This window comes from Eleutherodactylus coqui, chromosome 1 (genome assembly GCF_035609145.1).
Source record: "Eleutherodactylus coqui strain aEleCoq1 chromosome 1, aEleCoq1.hap1, whole genome shotgun sequence".
Lineage (NCBI taxonomy): Eukaryota > Metazoa > Chordata > Amphibia > Anura > Eleutherodactylidae > Eleutherodactylus > Eleutherodactylus coqui.
In genome coordinates, this window is record NC_089837.1 from 339693428 (window position 1) to 339712022 (window position 18595).

An 18595-nucleotide genomic window follows, 5' to 3' on the forward strand; every position below is an offset into this window, starting at 1 on the left:
CTAATTCTAGCTGAGGGATTTCGATATAGGGACATGATTCGGTCTTTTGTTTTCGGTCCCACCCCTATTTTGTCCAATGTGGCCGAGAGGAAGGGCCAGCCGACCCTGTCGAACGCCTTCTCAGCGTCGACCGCCAGGAGACATAACGGGTCGCCCATGACCCCTGCTCTGGCCATCAGCGATAGGGATCTAACCATGTTGTCCCTTGCTTCTCTGCCGGGGACAAATCCTACTTGTTCTCCATGTATCAACCGTGGTATGGAGTATTGTAATCGTGTGGCTATCAGTTTAGCAAATAGTTTTATATCTATATTGAGGAGTGATATGGGTCTGTAGTTGCCGCAGACCGAAGCATCCTTCCCTGGCTTTGGAATAACTGAAATGTGGGCCATTAAGGATTGTGTCGGGAATGGGCACCCTCGTTCTACCGCATTAAAGGCTCTGAGAATTAGGGGGGAGATTTCTCTGAAGGTTTTGTTAAATCTGGCTGTAAAGCCATCTGGGCCGGGGCATTTGCTCACTTTTAGATCTTTAATGATTGTAGTGAGCTCCTCTTCACTGAAGTCTTTGTCTAGACTCGCTGCCTCCTCAGTTGTCACTCTTTTGGGGGCGTTTTGTGTCAAGTAGGCCTCAATTTCGCCATCTAGTCCCTGGGTGTCAGTCTGTGTTTGGTCTCTGATGTTGTATAGTTTAGAATAGTATTTTTAAAATTCTTCCAATATGTCTGTTGTGGCGTGCACGTGTCTTCCGCCCTCTATCCTTATTTTGGTGACATGGGTGGGGGACGATCTAGGGTGGAGGGCTCTGGCTAACCAGCTTCCACATTTATCTGCATATCCGAATGTCCCTCTACGTAGTTTGTCTCTCTGAGCTCATGAACGTTGGTCGAGGATTTTAAGTATTTGCTGCCGTATAGAGGAGATTTCGGCTTTAAGTACGTCGCTTTGGGATTTTTTGTTGTCTTCTTCTTTGGTTTGTAAATTTAAAATAAGTGTGCGTAGTTTCGCTGAGTTTTTTTTTTTAAGTCTGGAACCGTGCGATATTTGGATTCCCCGGACGACGCACTTTAACGCTTCCCACTGGACTGGGGCTGGTGTTTGGTCGTTCTGGTGGTTCGCTATGAATCCAGTGATTGCATCCTTAATGTCTGAGACACAGAGGGAATCACGAAGCAGGTTGTCGTTGAGTCTCCACGAGGTGATTCCCGCGCGGCCTGGGCGTACTGAGAACCCACCGTACACTGGGGTGTGGTCTGACCAGATAAAGTCGCCCAGGGAGCACCTCGGGGAGCAGTCCAACAGACTCTGTGAGACTAGGAGCATGTCTATCCGTGAGTACATGTTGTGTACTGCTGAGTGGAATGTGTAGTCCCTGTTCCCCGGGTGAAGGATCCTCCACAGATCCACCAAGTGTAGGGCGTGTAGTGTTTTTTTGAGTCGCTGTAGTGCTGATCGGGGTACAGAGGTCCTACCTGATGAAGAGTCTATTTCTGGGTTCAGTACCAGGTTCCAGTCCCCTCCAAGGATAATTTTGGATCCGCTGGCGAATTCGGCCAAGTGCTTTAGGATCTTGGTAGCCGTTGGTACTTGTTCCTGGTTGGGAAGATAAATATTAGCCAAAGTATACAACATATCAGACATTTCTATTTTTAGGAAGACAAATCTGCCCTCTTAGTCTGTTGCGGTGTCCATTACATTGTATCTAAGGTTTCTGTGTAAGGCTATAGACACCCTTCCCGCTTTCTTTGTGGGATGTGGGCTGTGGTACCAGATGGGATATAGTTTGGAGTTGCATGCTGGAACATTGTCTGCTCTAAAGTGGGTTTCCTGGAACATAGCTACCTGAATTTTTTTCTTGTGGAGATGGTAGATTATCTGACCTCTTTTCTGGGGGGAGTTTAGGCCCCTGGCGTTGTATGTGCTACATGTCAGCTCAGCCATGGTTGTCTTCAGTGGAGAACCGCCTTCTCGTAGAGCCCCCACCGCCCCCAGGTTTGGGGAGGGAGTTGGGAAAAGAGGGGGGGGGGGGGGAAAGACACGTGGGGTAAATCAAGAAAAAACAAAAACAGCAATAAAAACAAATAACTGGTGGTAAACTGGTGTTCTATCATATTCCGATAGTTTGCGAGGGCTATCTTTGCCATCGCTTGTGCTATAGTAGCAGAAACTAACAAATTTACGAGCTTTCGCTCCCTACCCCTATGACTTTAAACTTGTTGTAGTGAGTCTGATTCCCAGAACCCCTTGGACCCCAAGAAACTCGCCTTCCCCTTTGCAACTTTGCCTCGCTCTGCCGAACAAGCGAAGTGGTGGTTAAGTGTTCTTTTCAGGTTGGTTTTCCCGACTTAGATTTCTGAGGTTCCCCAGTCTCCTGGGGTCTCTCTCTTCGTCGGCGCGATCTGCGTTCCACCGTCTGCCATTCAGTTCTTGGAGGTGGTGTCGGCAGGGAGGCTGATTTGGGCCAGTCCGGTAGGGACACAAGTGGCAGCTCGAAGGTCCCCAGGAAATTGGGTAGGTCTCCCAGGCTTCGGAATGTGGCTGTTTTACCTCCCTTGCTGGCGTGAAGCTGGAATGGGAATCCCCAGCGATAAATGATTTCTTTATCCCGCAATAAAGTGAGTAGGGGCTTCAATGCTTTTCTTAGCTGGAGGGTCCGCCGTGATAGATCTGTCAGGATCATTAGTGGAGTTCCTTTGTAGGACAGGTCGCTCTTTTTTCTAGCTTGGTGGAGGATTTGTTCCTTCAGCTTGTAGAAATGCACCCTGCAAAGGACGTCTCTTGGTCTGGTCGGATCAGTGGGTTTGGGTCCCAGCGAGCGGTTAATTCTGTCTATCTCTATTTCTGTGTCCGGTGGTCTCTGTAGCAGGTTGTTAAAGAATTCTCTTGCCCATTTGTCTAAAGGGGCGTTGTCAATTTCCTCTGGGAGGCCTCTGATTCTTGGGTTATTCCTCCGGTGACGGTTTTCTAAGTCGTCAATCATGTTGTATAGTTCGGATATCTGGTGGGAGTGCTGGGTGAGCTCTTGGACGTGGTCGTTCATGGTATTAGTAACTATCTCTTGCTCCCCCTCAATCTCTTCTAATCTCTGACCTGGATGCCGTATATCTTGTTGTAAGGCAGCGATGTCGTTCTTGTGGGATGTTTCCATCTTCTGGAAGAGGCCGTTGATTTCGCTTTTAGTGGGGAGGGCTCGCAGGTGTTCCTTCCAGTCCCATTCCCCCGGGGGGTCATGTCTCAGGGGCGCTAGGCACATTACTCTGCTCGCACTCTTCTGCTTCGTGCTCGTGTGTGGTGTGGTGCTTGTGGCGGGCAACGGGGAGGGGGGTGCGGAGTCTTCTGCGCTCGACCCTTCTGACGCGCTGGTCGCGCTTGCGGGCTCTCTTCTCCCAGGGCCGCTTACTTCGGCCCTTTTCTGTGTGGGTCTCTGAGGCTGGGGGGGGCTGCTGGACATGGGGGCCACTGCCTCCTGCTGCCATGTTTTGTGCGGCTCTCTCTCCCCTGTGGTCAGCTAACAGGGTCTCTTCTGTCTCCCTGTCTCTTGTGTCCTGGACTGGGGTGTGGGACTGTCCCCTTTGGGTCTTGGGGCTGTGTGGTGTGGGAGAGTTGTCCTTACCCCAGTCTGCTGCCGGCTCCTCTGCCCCTGCTGCCGCCCGGTCCGCCTGCATCTTCCTCTCGGCTGCTCCTGTGTGCTGAGCTGCTGAGACGTGTTTCTCCGGCTCCGCGCTTCCAGCAGAGTCGGCACCCGCCAGCACTTCCTCCACGTGCGCTGCCTTCTTCATTGCCGGCGGCGCCATCTTGCCCGACGCATCTCGCTCCCCGCTGTCTCCCGCGGCTCTGAGGAAAGCCGACAGTCCGCTCCCCTGCCGGGTCAGCGTCTTCCTGGAGTGCTCCTTTGATTTTCCCTTCACCATCGGGCCAGTGAGTGATGTCCTGGGGTTCTTTTTAGGTCCGGGATTGCTGTCGGGGCCGGGAGCGAGGCGAGCGCACGTCTCACTCGCCTATCTGCTAGCCACGCCTGCGCATGATATGCTTTTTGACACAATGCAGTACTGCCATTTAGTGTCTGGTTATTGGCTATAATGCATAGTGATAGTGATGATCCATTCATTGTTTCCTGTTATTCTATATTAAGGTTACCCTGATAGTAGGTAGATCCCAGCAGGAAGTTAGCCAACTAGCAGATACAAAAGGGGTTGGCCAATTTACAATTAATATTAAAAATTATTTGGAAATATGCTTATTATTATTTCACTGATATACTTTTTATTTATACAGAGGTCCTTTGTACCAGTTTCCTATGTCACTTCCCTTTGTCACTTCCTAACTGCTCCTCCGTCCATTAGATGGCTGAATATGATGAAACATCGACCTCATTCAGCCACCTCTATTGTAAAACATGGCGCAGAGACGCATGGAAGAAAGATGAGTGATGTCGTTGGTCACATGCGTCTCTGCAATTAGCATCCAGCTATCATATGGAAGAGAGAACAGTCGGCAAAGGAGAGCGGGGGTTCATGAATTCAGCACAATGGACGTCCGTATGGAGAAAAATTACACTAGAAAGTTAATAACGACATTTCCAAAGCATTTTTACTATAATTGTAAATTGGCCAACCCCTTTAACTGCTGATCCCCACTAACATACAGCTTAAACTAGGACTCCAGAGAACCTGTCACTGTCACCTATGAGTCGGGGTGAAATTGTGCTATTACTTGTGAGCGCTCTCAAGGTTTACCTACGAAGAAAAAAGGGGCCATAGCCCTAATAAAGCCTTCATTTATTATATCCTGCTCTTACTTCTCATACAATACGTTGGCGGTATTTCCTTCAGCATGCACTTGTGTTTTCTATCACCCTGTAACAACTTTATGTTTGATTTACGTACAGCACTTCATGGACAATGTTCCATGTACAGAAGATGCACCTATGGTTGAAGAGGCAGGAAGGGATATGAAAACGCAGCATATAGAAGAGGAAATTCCACCAGGTACGTACTTTTTATAGGAAAGTTTTGATTGATTAGGCTTATTGATGCTTACCTAGATAGAATGACTTATCCGATTTACTAACCAACCGAGTAGAGGTGGTTTTGAAATAGGATTATTGAATAACATGAATGGTGAACTCCCCCAATGGCACTAAACATGTCAACTACTATGTTTTGCTTTGTTACAGACCTGTTTTATAAAGGAACAAGTATTTCTAGTTACAGTTCAAGCAAAGTTGTTTCCTCCACTGAGTCACAGTCTGAAACCCTGTGTGACTCGGTAGAACACACTGATGAAATGATTGCCCACCTACACTCACTAGAGAAAGAGGGTCAAAACAAGGCGGGGGACTTCTGTCCACAAAGTATTAGCAGCCCATCCATTTCATTATCATCAGTCAGTAATTGTGAGACAGATACAAGTTCTAATTTAGAGGAAGAAGATATTGATTGCAGAAGCGTAGAAACAAATGGAAACTGGCAAGATGAATTGCAAATACTAACTAATAGATTAAATTCAATCCAGACGCATCACAAATCCACGCTTGATAATCTTCTCTACATACAGCAGTATTTTCAGGAGCACTACACTATACTTGATGGCGAAGAGGAACAAAAGCAGGCCGAAAACAAACCTCACAATGATGAAGATGAGGTTGATCAGGAGCTTCCACTATTCAAGAGTAAAACTTATGCTGAATGGTCTGCTGTAGGCCCCCCACCTTGCTATGTACCTCCTGAATGTGTGTCCTACTCCAGAACCAACATCACATCACCTACAAAGAGAATAGAGCGTGAGAGTGCTGTAGACATAGTGCAAAAGGGCTCAAAGAAGGGGGACTTGTGCACCAGCCTTGGCTCATTTAAAGGGAAGACTCTTGAAACATTGTCTACTGGTCAGGTAATACTTGCATAATATTATATATAAGTATATATAAACCAATGAGGAATTAAAGTTTATTTTTCTAATTTATTTCCTCACTATTCGCTAAAGATAAACAATCTCGTTTAATGCATTTATTATTAAATTATGACAACTCTACCTACATTATGCCTGTTACCATATTAGTTTACCATTAAAGGGGTTGTGCCAAGCTTTAAACTTATCCTCTATCCGCAAGATGGGTGATAAGTGTCTGGTTGGTGGGGGTCTGACCACTGGCGACTCCCATTAATAACAAGAATGCAGGCCCTGCACCCCTCATATGACTGACACTGCTGCTCCATTAATCTGTACGAAACTGCCTGATAGATGAGTATAGCTGGGACCCCCACCGATCAGACATTTATTCCCTATCTTATCAATTAGGCACCAGTTTAAAACTTGACACAAGCTTTTTAATTTACTTGTTAAACTACCTAAAATAAGGCATTTATAAGTTCTATTAATAAGGGAGATGGAACAATACCTCCACAGTGCCACCTATTGGAAGGCAGCATTCCTTGTCAATATAAGTCAATGTTAGACTCCTTATACAAGCCTTTTAACAATGACCTGGAATTGAAAGCAAAGCCAGACTCCATGCACAGAGAGGAGTGTTTGCCCCTCATCAGTGTGCAGTAGGATTCTGGCTTTGCTAGAGAGAGGCCTATGATGTGGGGTCAGAAACGCTATCTTTTCTCCTTTGTCTGGGTTCACACAGGGCGGATTTGCTGCGGAAATTCCGCCCGGAATTTCGCCGCGGCAAATCCGCCTGCGGCTGCTAATCCCGTAGTTGGCTAGCCATGTGGACGAGATTTCTCAGAAATCTCGTCCACATGGGATGGCAAATCCGCCGTGGCAAAGCCGTCGCTGCGATGCGGATTTGCCGTCTGCAGCATGTTTATTTTTTTTCTTCTTCCGCTGTGGCCGCGCTCTCCTCTATGGGAGCACCGGCCGCAGCGGAAGAGCGAGCGGCCAGGCCGCTTCAAAACCCGCGGCTAAGTGCCGTGGGTTTTGAAGCAGCGCTTCTCCCAGCGGAAATAATGCTGTTTTTCGCTCTGGCCAAACTGCAAGATTTTCGCCGGGATTTTGCTGTGTGTGAACTCAGGCTTAGGGAGAGCATCTAGACAGTGAGTGAGGAGACTTAAAAGGCCATTCATGCTCCTCTGGGTAATATGCAAATAAGGGAGATGGAACAATACCTCCACAGTGCCAAGTATTGGAAGCAAGCATTCCTTTAAGTCAATTTTAGACCCTTTATACAAGCCTTGTAACAGTGGCCTTTCAAGTCTCCTCAATCACCGTCTTGATCAGTGACAACGAACCTTTTAGAGACTGAGTGCTCAAACTGCAACCCAAAACCCACTTATTTATCTCAAAGTGCCAACACATCAGGGGGCAGGGTTTATCACGACGTATGATTTTACCTCCATCTATCTAAAAAGGACAGGGCTGTTTCAAAATAGACAGCGTACAGATTTTGACTGCTTTTTGTGTGCCGAAATGTTGCAGAATGTCCTCAGTTGAAATTTCTGTGACAAATTCTGCAGCATTTCCGCATCTAAAAAGCAATTATAATCTGCACGCTGTCTATTTTGAAACAGCTCTGCCCATTTCCGCCACATGTAAACATACCGTAGCGGTAATAGTGACTCCCACGGCTGCCCCGTTGGTAATAGTGACCCCCCACGGCGGCCCCAGCGGTAATAGTGACATCCCACAGCGGCCCCAGTGATAATAGTGACATCCCACAATGGCCCCAGCGATAATAGTGACATACAACAGTGGCCTCAGCGGTAATAGTGACATCCCACAGCGGCCCCAGAGGTAATAGTGACTTCCCACAGCTGCCCTAGCGTTAATAGTTACATCCCCACAGTGGCCCCAGCGGTAATAGTGACATCCCACAGTAGCCCACAGTAGTAATAGTGACATCCCACAGTGGCCCCAAGCAGTAATAGTGACATTCCACAGCGGCCCCAGCAGTAATAGTGACATTCCACAGCGGCCCCAGCAGTAATAGTGACATCCCACAGTGGCCCCAAGCAGTAATAGTGACATCCCACAGTGGCCCCAGCAGTAATAGTGACATTCCACAGCGGCCCCAGCAGTAATAGTGACATCCCACAGCGGCGCCAGCAGTAATAGCGACATCCCACAGTGGCGCCAGCAGTAATAGTGACATACCCACAGTGGCCCCAGAGGTAATAGTGACATCCCACAGTGGCCCAAGAGGTAATAGTGACTTCCCAAAGCTGCCCCAGCGGTAATAGTGACATACCCACAGTGGCCCACAGTAGTAATAGTGACATCCCACAGTAGCCCACAGTAGTAATAGTGACATCCCACAGTGGCCCCAAGCAGTAATAGTGACATTCCACAGCGGCCCCAGCAGTAATAGTGACATTCCACAGCGGCGCCAGCAGTAATAGTGACATACCCACAGTGGCCCCAGAGGTAATAGTGACTTCCCAGAGCTGCCCCAGCGGTAATAGTGACATCCCCACAGTGGCCCCAGCGGTACTAGTGACATCCCACAGTGGCCCACAGTAGTAATAGTGACATCCCACAGTGGACCCATGCAGTAATAGTGACATTCCACAGTGGCCCCAGCAGTAATAGTGACATCCCACAGCTGCCCCAGCGGTAATAGTGACATATCCACAGTGGCCCCAGCGGTAATAGTGACATCTCACAATGGCCCTCAGTAGTAATAGTGACATCCCACAGCGGTCCCAGCAGTAATAATAGTTGCATCCCATAGTGGCCTCCAGCAGTAATAGTGACATCCCACTGCGGCCCTGGCCGTAATAGTGACATCCCACTGCGGCCCTGGCAGTAATAGTGACATCCCACAGCGGCCCCGGCAGTAATAGGGACATCCCACAGTGGCCGCAGTGATAATAGTGACATCCCACAATGGCCCCAGCGATAATAGTGACATACAACAGAGGCCTCAGCGGTAATAGTGACAACCCACAGCGGCCCCAGAGGTAATAGTGACTTCCCACAGCTTCCCTAGCGTTAATAGTTACATCTCCGCAGTGGCCCCAGCGGTAATAGTGACATCCCACAGTAGCCCACAGTAGTAATAGTGACATCCCACAGTGGCCCCAAGCAGTAATAGTGACATTCCACAGCGGCCCCAGCAGTAATAGTGACATTCCACAGCGGCCCCAGCAGTAATAGTGACGTCCCACAGCGGCGCCAGCAGTAATAGTGACATCCCACAGCAGCGCCAGCAGTAATAGTGACATACCCACAGTGGCCCCAGAGGTAATAGTGACATCCCACAGTGACCCCAGAGGTAATAGTGACTTCCCACAGCTGCCCCAGCGGTAATAGTGACATACCCACAGTGGCCCCAGAGGTAATAGTGACTTCCCACAGCTGCCCCAGCGGTAATAGTGACATCCCCACAGTGGCCCCAGCGGTACTAGTGACATCCCACAGTGGCCCACAGTAGTAATAGTGACATCCCACAGTGGACCCATGCACTAATAGTGACATTCCACAGCGGCCCCAGCAGTAATAGTGACATCCCACAGCTGCCCCAGCGGTAATAGTGACATCTCACAGTGGCCCTCAGTAGTAATAGTGACATCCCACAGTGGTCCCAGCAGTAATATTGACATTCCACAGCGGCCCCAGCAGTAATAATAGTTGCATCCCATAGTGGCCTCCAGCAGTAATATTGACATTCCACAGCGGCCCCAGCAGTAATAATAGTTGCATCCCATAGTGGCCTCCAGCAGTAATAGTGACATCCCCACAGTGGCCCCCAGCGGTAATAGTGACATCCTACAGTGGCCCTCAGTAGTAATCGTGACATTCCACAGCGGTCCCAGCAGTAATATTGACATTCCACAGCGGCCCCAGCAGTAATTGTGACATCCTACAGTGGCCCCAGAGGTAATAGTGACATCCCACAGTAGCCCTAGTGGTAATAGTGACATCCTACAGTGGCCCCCAGCGGTAATAGTGACATCCTACAGTGGCCCCCAGAGGTAATAGTGACATCCTACAGTGACCCCATTAGTAATAGTGGCATCCCACAGCGGTCCCTGGTAGTAATAGTGACATCCCACAATGGCCCCAGTAGTAATAGTGACTCTCACAGTGGCCCCAGTAGTAATAGTGACATCCCACAGCGGCCCTCAGTAGTAATAATGACATCCTACTTCGGCCCCCAGTAGTAATAGTGACATCCCACAGCGGCCCTCAGTAGTAATAATGACATCCTACTTTGGCCCCCAGTAGTAATAGTGACATCCCACAGTGGTCCCAGTAGCAATAGTGACATCCCACAGCGGCCCCAGTAGTGATAGTGACATTCCACAGTGGTCCCAGTAGTAATAGTGACATCCCACAGCACCCCACTGAGACCCATATATTTACCCCTTCCTCCTCACCGAAGCGCCGCTGCTCTTCTCCTTGTCGCTGCTGCTGGCACTGATCCCAGGTGCACACTGTGATGTCAGTATGCTGCCGGACGCCTCCTCCCCTGCTTTTGCGGAACCTAAGAAGAGACGTCAGAAAAGGGGGTGAAGAGGATCCTGGGTGCACACTGACGTCACAGTGTGCGCCAGGATCAGTGGCGCTACCAGCACTGCTGAGTGAATGGTAGCAGGGAAGCCACGACTCTTGGCGGTATTCACTAATGTGGTGAGCAGTCGGTGGTGGTGCGTGCCAGCAGGGAGGGCTCTGCGTGCCGCCTCTGGCACGAGGTCCACAGGTTCGCCACCACTGGTTTAGATGCTCTCCCTAAGGAGAAAAGATAGCGTTTCTGACCTAAGTTCTACTAGGCACAGGATATAGTTCAACGTCCTGTGGGGATTAGAGAATGTTGGAGTTATTGTATATTTGGAGTAGGCACATAATAAGCTACATACTGGTGTTTTTATGTGATTTACATCACACTTATTTATGTATTTGGATAAAAGAAAGCTTGATCTTGGCATTACAGTTGAAGCATTAAGGACAAGTGTAGTACAGGCGTACTTTTGCAACCGTATCATTGCTGCAAATCTTCACCCGAGTCCAATAATGGAAACAAACAGCATCACAGGACTATGTCGTTTAGGATATTGGATTTCCAGTCGAGATAGGATCTGCAGACGTAAAATGGGTGCAAAAATGAAGCCATGGTAACATTGCCTAAAAACCAGCCTATACTTCATTCTGCAGTCATAATGTGGCTTTGTACAGGAGTAATATAAAGTGCGCCAAGAATGGGATTTGCTCATGTCATGACAAAGCAGGGCTTTACAGAATATGCAACAGCATTCTGGAAGTACCAAGAAAAATGAATTCATACTTTCAATTTTGGCAATTGCTGCTATATTCACTTGTACAGTGGGTTTGGGAAGTCCTCAGACCCTTTACATTTTTTACATTTTGTTATGCTGTATCCTTGAGCAGACTACAAAAAAATAAATAAATTCTGCACAAAATACACCATAATGGCAAAGTGGAAACGTAATGTTTAGTTTTTAATTTTTAAAACATTTCTAACATTTTGTATTGACATAAGTATTCAGCTGCTTTTTGGTATGACACTTGAAATTTAGCTCTGGAAGCCTCCAACATCTCTTGATCATCTTTAGGTTCAAATAAATTTGATTACAAATCTGTCAACAGTTTGGTCACATTTTTAGATCACTTCAAAAGTATCAAAACAAACAGTAAGAAAAACTTGACAAAACTATTGCAAGTAGGTCTGCTTTAAAGACCATTATAAGAGCAGAGAGCTGGCAGAAAAGAGAAGACAGAATTTCGTGGGGAATTAATGTCACGCTACGCGCAATGATCCTAAGGCGCCTGGGTTGCGTTGACGCATTGTTGCGCACTCTCCCCTGCTCTCCTCTCCGTCTTGATCTATGTTACGAGACTGGGTAGCCGGTCTCGCCCCAGCTTGAAGTTCTGATGTGAGCTTCTCCTTTGCTGTTGACATTAGTTTTACTTATTCTAAGACACACAATTGGGGAGGGGAAGGGGGGAGGGGAATTGATCAGGGAGCGGAAGAGTAAGGTAGGAAAAGAAGGAAGGGAACAGGAGGGGGGAGGGGAGGTGAGAGGGGAGGAATGTGGAGTTAAAAGTAGGTGTGGCCATGTATGATGCGCTCCGGGGGTCTTTCAAGCGGTCTCGTTAGTCTATAGAGCCTTGCACTATCCATTTTCTAAGGTTATCAGTTCCCCTGAATGCCACACACGGCTGCCATAGCTTGTAGTAGGCTTCCCATAATTTGGGCTCGTCTGCCCCTAGCTCGTCGAATCTCATGAGAGTATGAAGTTCTTCCACCCACATGCCCCGAGTTGGAGTAGTGGCTGAGCGCCATAATCTTGGAATGAGTCTTCTCACTGCTATTATGAAGTGTTTTAATAGGCTTGCTTTCGCTCCTCTCGCAGTGCCTGGGAACAGTGAGAGCAGGGCAAATTTGGGTGTCATCGTAATGTCTGAGTGGTTAACATGGTTGTACAGGGTTGTCACTTCTTTCCAGAGCTCGGCTACTGGCTGACATTCCCACCAAATGTGTATCATGTTGCCCCTGCTCCCGCTGCATCTCCAGCAACCCGAGGAGGCCTGGGGAAAGATCCTCTGCAGTTGGTCAGGGGTTCTGTACCATCTTGAAACTATCTTGTAGTTAAGGTCTTGGATTCTACCTGCCGTGGAGACCTTGTGAGTCAGATTCCAGATTTTTCCCCAGTCCTCATCTGTGAGGTTTTCCCCCCAATTCCCGTTCCCAGGCCTTTTTGTATTTCAGGGCCTCGTCCCCCGTCTCCCGGCTCAGCAGCGTTTTGTATAACTTAGAGATCATGTGCCTCTGGTTTAGGCTTGATAAGCAGAGTTGTACGAACTCTGTAAAGGATGCTGTCAGATTCACTTTCGGCGTCAGCGAGCTCACAAAGCCCCTTAACTGCAGGTATTGTAGCCAAGAACCTGGCTGTGGTGGAGACTGATCCAGGATCTCTGTCATGGATTTCAGTCCTGACTCTGTCACTACATCTCTTAGCCTGGGGGTTGGTGTGGCCGGGAGGGACAGGAGACCCATCCTATTTTTGGTGGTTTCAAATAAGGGATTTCCCGTGAGCGGTGTTAGTGGACCTGGGACTGTGACTAAACCATAGCGGGGCGCGAAGCCCGCCCATGTGGTAAACAATTGGAGACTGAAGGGAGAAATGTTAGGAATAGATTTTATCCACCTGGTTGGTATCCAGGGGGCTCCGTATAGACCATCCGTCTCCCCTGCTTGCTCTATTTCCACCCAGAGCCTTGAGCTCCTGCTTTTAATGATGTTGAGGGCGCAGTTTGCTATGTTGGCTTTATGGTATAGAGAGAAGTCTGGTAGACCCAGGCCTCCCTTTTCTTTTTACCTCGTCAGTATGGAGTAGCGTACTCGTGGTTTGTGCCCCTTCCATACGAAAGTTATGAACAAGGATCTAATTTTTTTGAAGAATACTCTTGGGAGCCCGATTGGAATGGTTTGACAAATGTAGAGAAATCTGGGCAGCACGTCCATTTTTACCACGTTAATTCGTCCATTCCATGAGATGTAGAGGGGGTTCCATTTGCCCAAATCCTTCTCCAGGTTTTCGACAAAGGGGATAAAATTTAATTTGTAGGCTGCCGTAAGCTCTGCTGAGATTTTTATTCCTAAGTATTTTAAGTGTGGATCTACCCACCGAAAGGGGAGTACCGACTTCAGATGGGAGACCTCGGCCTGCGGGAGTGATTTGTTCAGGGCCTCTGATTTCTGTGCATTGATTTTGTAGTTATTGATTCTCCCGAATTTTTCAAATTCCTTTAAAAGCACAGGCATGCCGATTCGGGGGTTGGACAGGTATAGTAACAGATCATCGGCGAATAGTGCCATTTTATGTTCTGAGGAACTAATCCTGTAGCCTTTTATTGAGTCATTACTTCGAATAGAGTTCGCTAGGGTTTCCATGGTGAGGATGTAGAGAAAGGGGGAAAGGGGGCACCCCTGTCTCGTCCCGTTTCTTACTCTAAGCATGTCGGACAACGTCCCGTTAACTTTAATTCTCGCAGTGGGGTCCTGGTAGAGCGCCATGATCCACTGGAGCATCCGTGGGCCCAATCCGATTTTCTCTAGTGTGGCAGAAAGGAAGGTCCAACTCACCCTGTCGAAAGCCTTCTCTGCATCAATCGACAGGAGGCATAGGGGGGTGTTTGTCGATTTGGCCCTAGCTATTAGGGACATTGTTTTAATAGTGTTGTCCCTTGCCTCTCTGCCAGGGACAAAGCCGACCTGCTCCATCTTGATCATCTTTGAGAGGTTTCTACACCTTAATTGGAGTAGCGTGTGGTAAACTAAGTTAATTTAAAAAAAACACCCCTGTCGATATATGGTTTCATAGCTCACAATGCATATCAGAGACAAAACTAAACCATGTGGAGGAAATAGAGCTCAGAGATAGGATAATGTGGAGGCAACGATCAAGAAGGCAACAAATATTATGTCAGTACTAAAAGTTCTCAAGAACACAATGGCCTCCATAAATAAAAGAAGTTTGAAACAACCAGGACTCTTTCTACAATTGGCCAACACACCAAGCTAAGTAATCAGGGGGAGAAGGGCCTTAATAAGAGAGGTGACCAAGAACCCAATTGTCACTCTGCTTGATTTCTAAAGATCCTGGGTGCAGATGGTAGAAACTTCCAGAAGGTCAACCATCATTGCAGCACTCCACCAATGTGGGCTTTACAGCTGAGTGGCCAGAAAGAAGCCTCTCCTCAGTAAAATACACTGGATGGGCTGCCTGGAGTTGGCCAAAAAGCACCTAAAGATTCCAAGATTGTGAGGAAAAACATTCTCTGTTCTGATGAAACCAAGATTGAAGTTTTCAGCCTCATTTTCATGCGTTCTGTCTGAAGGAAACCAGGCTCTGCTCACCGCCTACCCAATACTACAGTGAAGCATGTTGGTGGCAACATCATGTTGTGGGGGGTGTTTTTTAGTGGCTGGAACAGGAAGACTAGTTAAGGTTGATGGAAAGCTGATTGGGGCAAAGTACAGAGATATTCCTAATAAAAATGTGATCTAGAGCACAAGGGACCTCAGACTGGGCAGACAATGGCCCTAAACACAGTCAAAACACAGGACTGGCTTTGAGACAACACTGAATATCCTTGAGTGGCCCAGCCAGAGCCCTGACCTGAACTCAACTGAACATCTCTAGAGAGACCTGCAAATAGCTGTCCACCGATAGTCCCCATCCAATCTGACAGTGCTTGAGAGAGGTGAAAATCCCCAAATCCAGGTGTAAAAACCTTGTGGCATCAAGAAGACTAGAGGAGGAATCACTACCAAAGGTGCTTCAACGGAGTACAGGATCTGAATACTTATATTAATGCAAAAGGTTAGTTTTTCATTTTTAAAAAATTTACAAAGATTTTTAGCATTCTGTTGTTACTTTGTCATTATGGGGTATTGAGAGCAGAATGATAGGGAAAAGCATAAGAAAGTTTAAAAAAATTGAAAGGGTCTGGAGACTTTCCTGACCGACTGTATAAACATTGGAGATAGAAATTGTAATCAAATTGTGAGAGCCCATCTGCCCTGGCAAGGGGATTTCTTCAAATAGGACCCTACACTAACAGGTTCTTCTCTTTGGGCCCAGGCCTCCAAATTAACTTGCGAAATTCAGTTTTAATTAAAATCAAACCATTTGTCAAACTCTGAATAACATTTAGGGAAAAGCCACACAATGTAAATCAAAAAATGTGCAGCAAATCCGCAGAAAATCCACAACCACAAAAACCACAATAAATTATGTGTTTTTTGCATGTTGCAGTTTTTGCATTTGCAAAGGATGAAATCAGTGTAAAAAATCTGTAGGATAAAGAGACACACAGAGGTAAAATCCACACCTCCAGTCAATTTACGCTGTGGATTTTTTGGTGGTTCTGTAAAACAATGTGGATTTTCTGCAGGCAATTCTGCTTCAAAAATATGTTGCTTTTTAAGGCCCAGTGCACACAGGCGTATTTGCATTGCTTAATCCGGATTCCACAGCAAATAATGTCTATGTACATGCTAGGCAAAAACACTTCCTTATGTCCACGAGCGGAAATCAATAGTAGCATGGATGGCCTTATATGTCTCCTCACTCACCTTCTTTGTGCTCTGCCAAAGAAGTGATGTTACTCCTCCCGACCCACATCACAGGCCTCTCACTAGCCAAGCTAGGATCCTACTGCACACTAATGAGGGGCAATCACCCCGAAACAGCTGTCTGTGTATGGATTCTGGATTGGCTTTTAATTTCCAATCATTGCTCTACAGACCTGTATAAAGGGTCAAACATTGATTTGCAGGAATGCTGCCATCTAATAGGTGGTTTCATCTACCTTATTTGCACATAGAATATATAAAAACATTAATAATGTGTGTTTTTTGATTGTTATGTGGAATATTGTGAATACACAAAAAGTATGTAATGTAGTGTAATAAGAAAACCACTACCAATAAAATGTTTCTTCTCATCCCCACAGAATGTCTTGCAGATAACCAAGAGAAGCTCCAAGAATAGTCAAGCAGATTCTGATGATATGATGAGACATCAGTGAGTTCCACACAAACAGTGTTTCATAAGCAGAACAAGTCATTCTTCACTAAAAAGCTCAATAAGCATTGGCACATTTATCATCTTCTGTTTATCCTAGACACATTCATTTGTGAGGATTAGTAGACGGCACATGGAATATGCACAGTCTTGTCTACAGCACGGTCTGTGAACATGAAGCTTTCCTGCTGCTACTTACCTGTGATCAGCGTTAGGGAATTAAAGTGCAGTCCATATTTCAGGACTGAAGCATGACCCACATTCAGTCAAATGATCTGTTCCAATTATTCACTTTAAAGAAGACTGAGAAAAGTGTAGCCAATCAGAATGATGAAAGACAAGCCAGTTGCCCAGTACATATGTTCTTTGTGGTCAATGTTACACAATTGTGCAAATCAGCTGTTTATACATATAGATTTTCTTGCTTTTCAGCAAAGATGACCGAATGCTTCTCTTACTACCTGATACACACTGTGTATTAGTATGCATCAGTAGTCCAAGACACTACATGGTGACTGACCCGCACTGCTCACATGGGCAGCAATGGTTGACCCCTTAGTGACCAAGCTTTTTTCAGTTTTCCCATTTTCGCTTTTTCCTCCCCCCTTTTAAAAAATCGTAACTCCTTTATTTACCCTTCCACGTAGCTGCATGAGTTTTGCCTTTTGAGGGACGAGTTGTATTTTTCACTGGTACTATTTAATGTACCGTATAATGTACTGAAAAACTTTAAAAAAATGTAAAAATTTCTTTAGGTGCGTCTCGTTTCTACGGCGCACAAACTGCAGAAAAAATAACATGATAACTTTATTCTATGGGTCAGGATGATTACTACGATACCAAACATAGTTTTTTTTTTGCTGTACTACTTGAGTTTTTTTTCAAAGAGATATGTATATATATATATTTCTTTTTTTTTCTGACACCACCTTCTGCGCACAATAATTTTTAAATTTTTCTGTTGACATAGTTGTGCAAAGGCTTAATTTTTGCGGGACATCCTGTAGTTTGCGTTGGTGCCATTTTGGAATACATGCGGCTTTTTGATTTGCTTTTTATTAGGTGACCAAAAAGTGCATTTCTGGCGTTCTTTGTTTTTTCCTGATGACGTTCATCGTACAGGGTAAATAATGTGTTACTTTGATAGATCAGACTTTTAAAGAAGCAGCGATACCAAATACCCCAATTTTTTTTTTTAACTTTTATTACTTTTTTTAAAAGTAATTAGTAAAACTTTATTCTTATTTTTACTTTTTTTAAGTCCCCAGAGGGGACAGCAACTTGCAATGCTTTGATTGCTCCTGCAGTATGATGTAATGCAATAGCATTACATCATACTGCTATCGGGCAGGTAGTCTATCAAGCCACCCCACAGCCCTGGCGCCTCCTGGCTCCCTGCGATCTCATCACAAGGAGAGCCGTACGGGACCCCCGAACATTGCTCTGGGCATTTAAAAGGTTAACAGTTCCTATCAGCTGCGCGGCTCATCAGAGCTGTTGCCGCCGGGTGTCAGCTGTAAGAAACAGCTGGCACCTGGGATATATGAAGAGGGATCACTGCACGATCTCTCTTAATGCACAGACCGTCGATACAGGCCGTCAAAAGGCGTATCAGCGGTCACTAAGAAGTTAATCAAAGCAGGTGCAGTGTCTTATACTAATGATGCATACTAAAACACAGTGTGCCTCAGGTAATCAGAATAGCTGGTGCGGCCATCTTTGTTTCTACAGGCCTAATGGGTCACTTTACCACAATGGCAAAAGCATCAACATATATTAAGATCTATTATTCTTATTGGACAGATATCCAAGTTCAAGTTTTGCACCAGATAGGCCAACAAAGATATTGGAAGGAGAAATGCTGCATCCTTCTTCGTGTAAGTTTTTGTTTTATATTTTCCAATATACCATATATACTCGAGTATAGCCTAGTTTTTCAGCACATTTATTATGCTGAAAAAGCCCCCCTCGGCTTATACTCAAGTTAGGTAAAAAAAAAAAAAAACCTGCAATACTCCCCTCCTAGCCTGCGTCTGTGTCCCCGGTGCGATGGTCTACCCATCAGTGTGGCAAGCTGCTTGAGAATTCTCACTGCTGTCA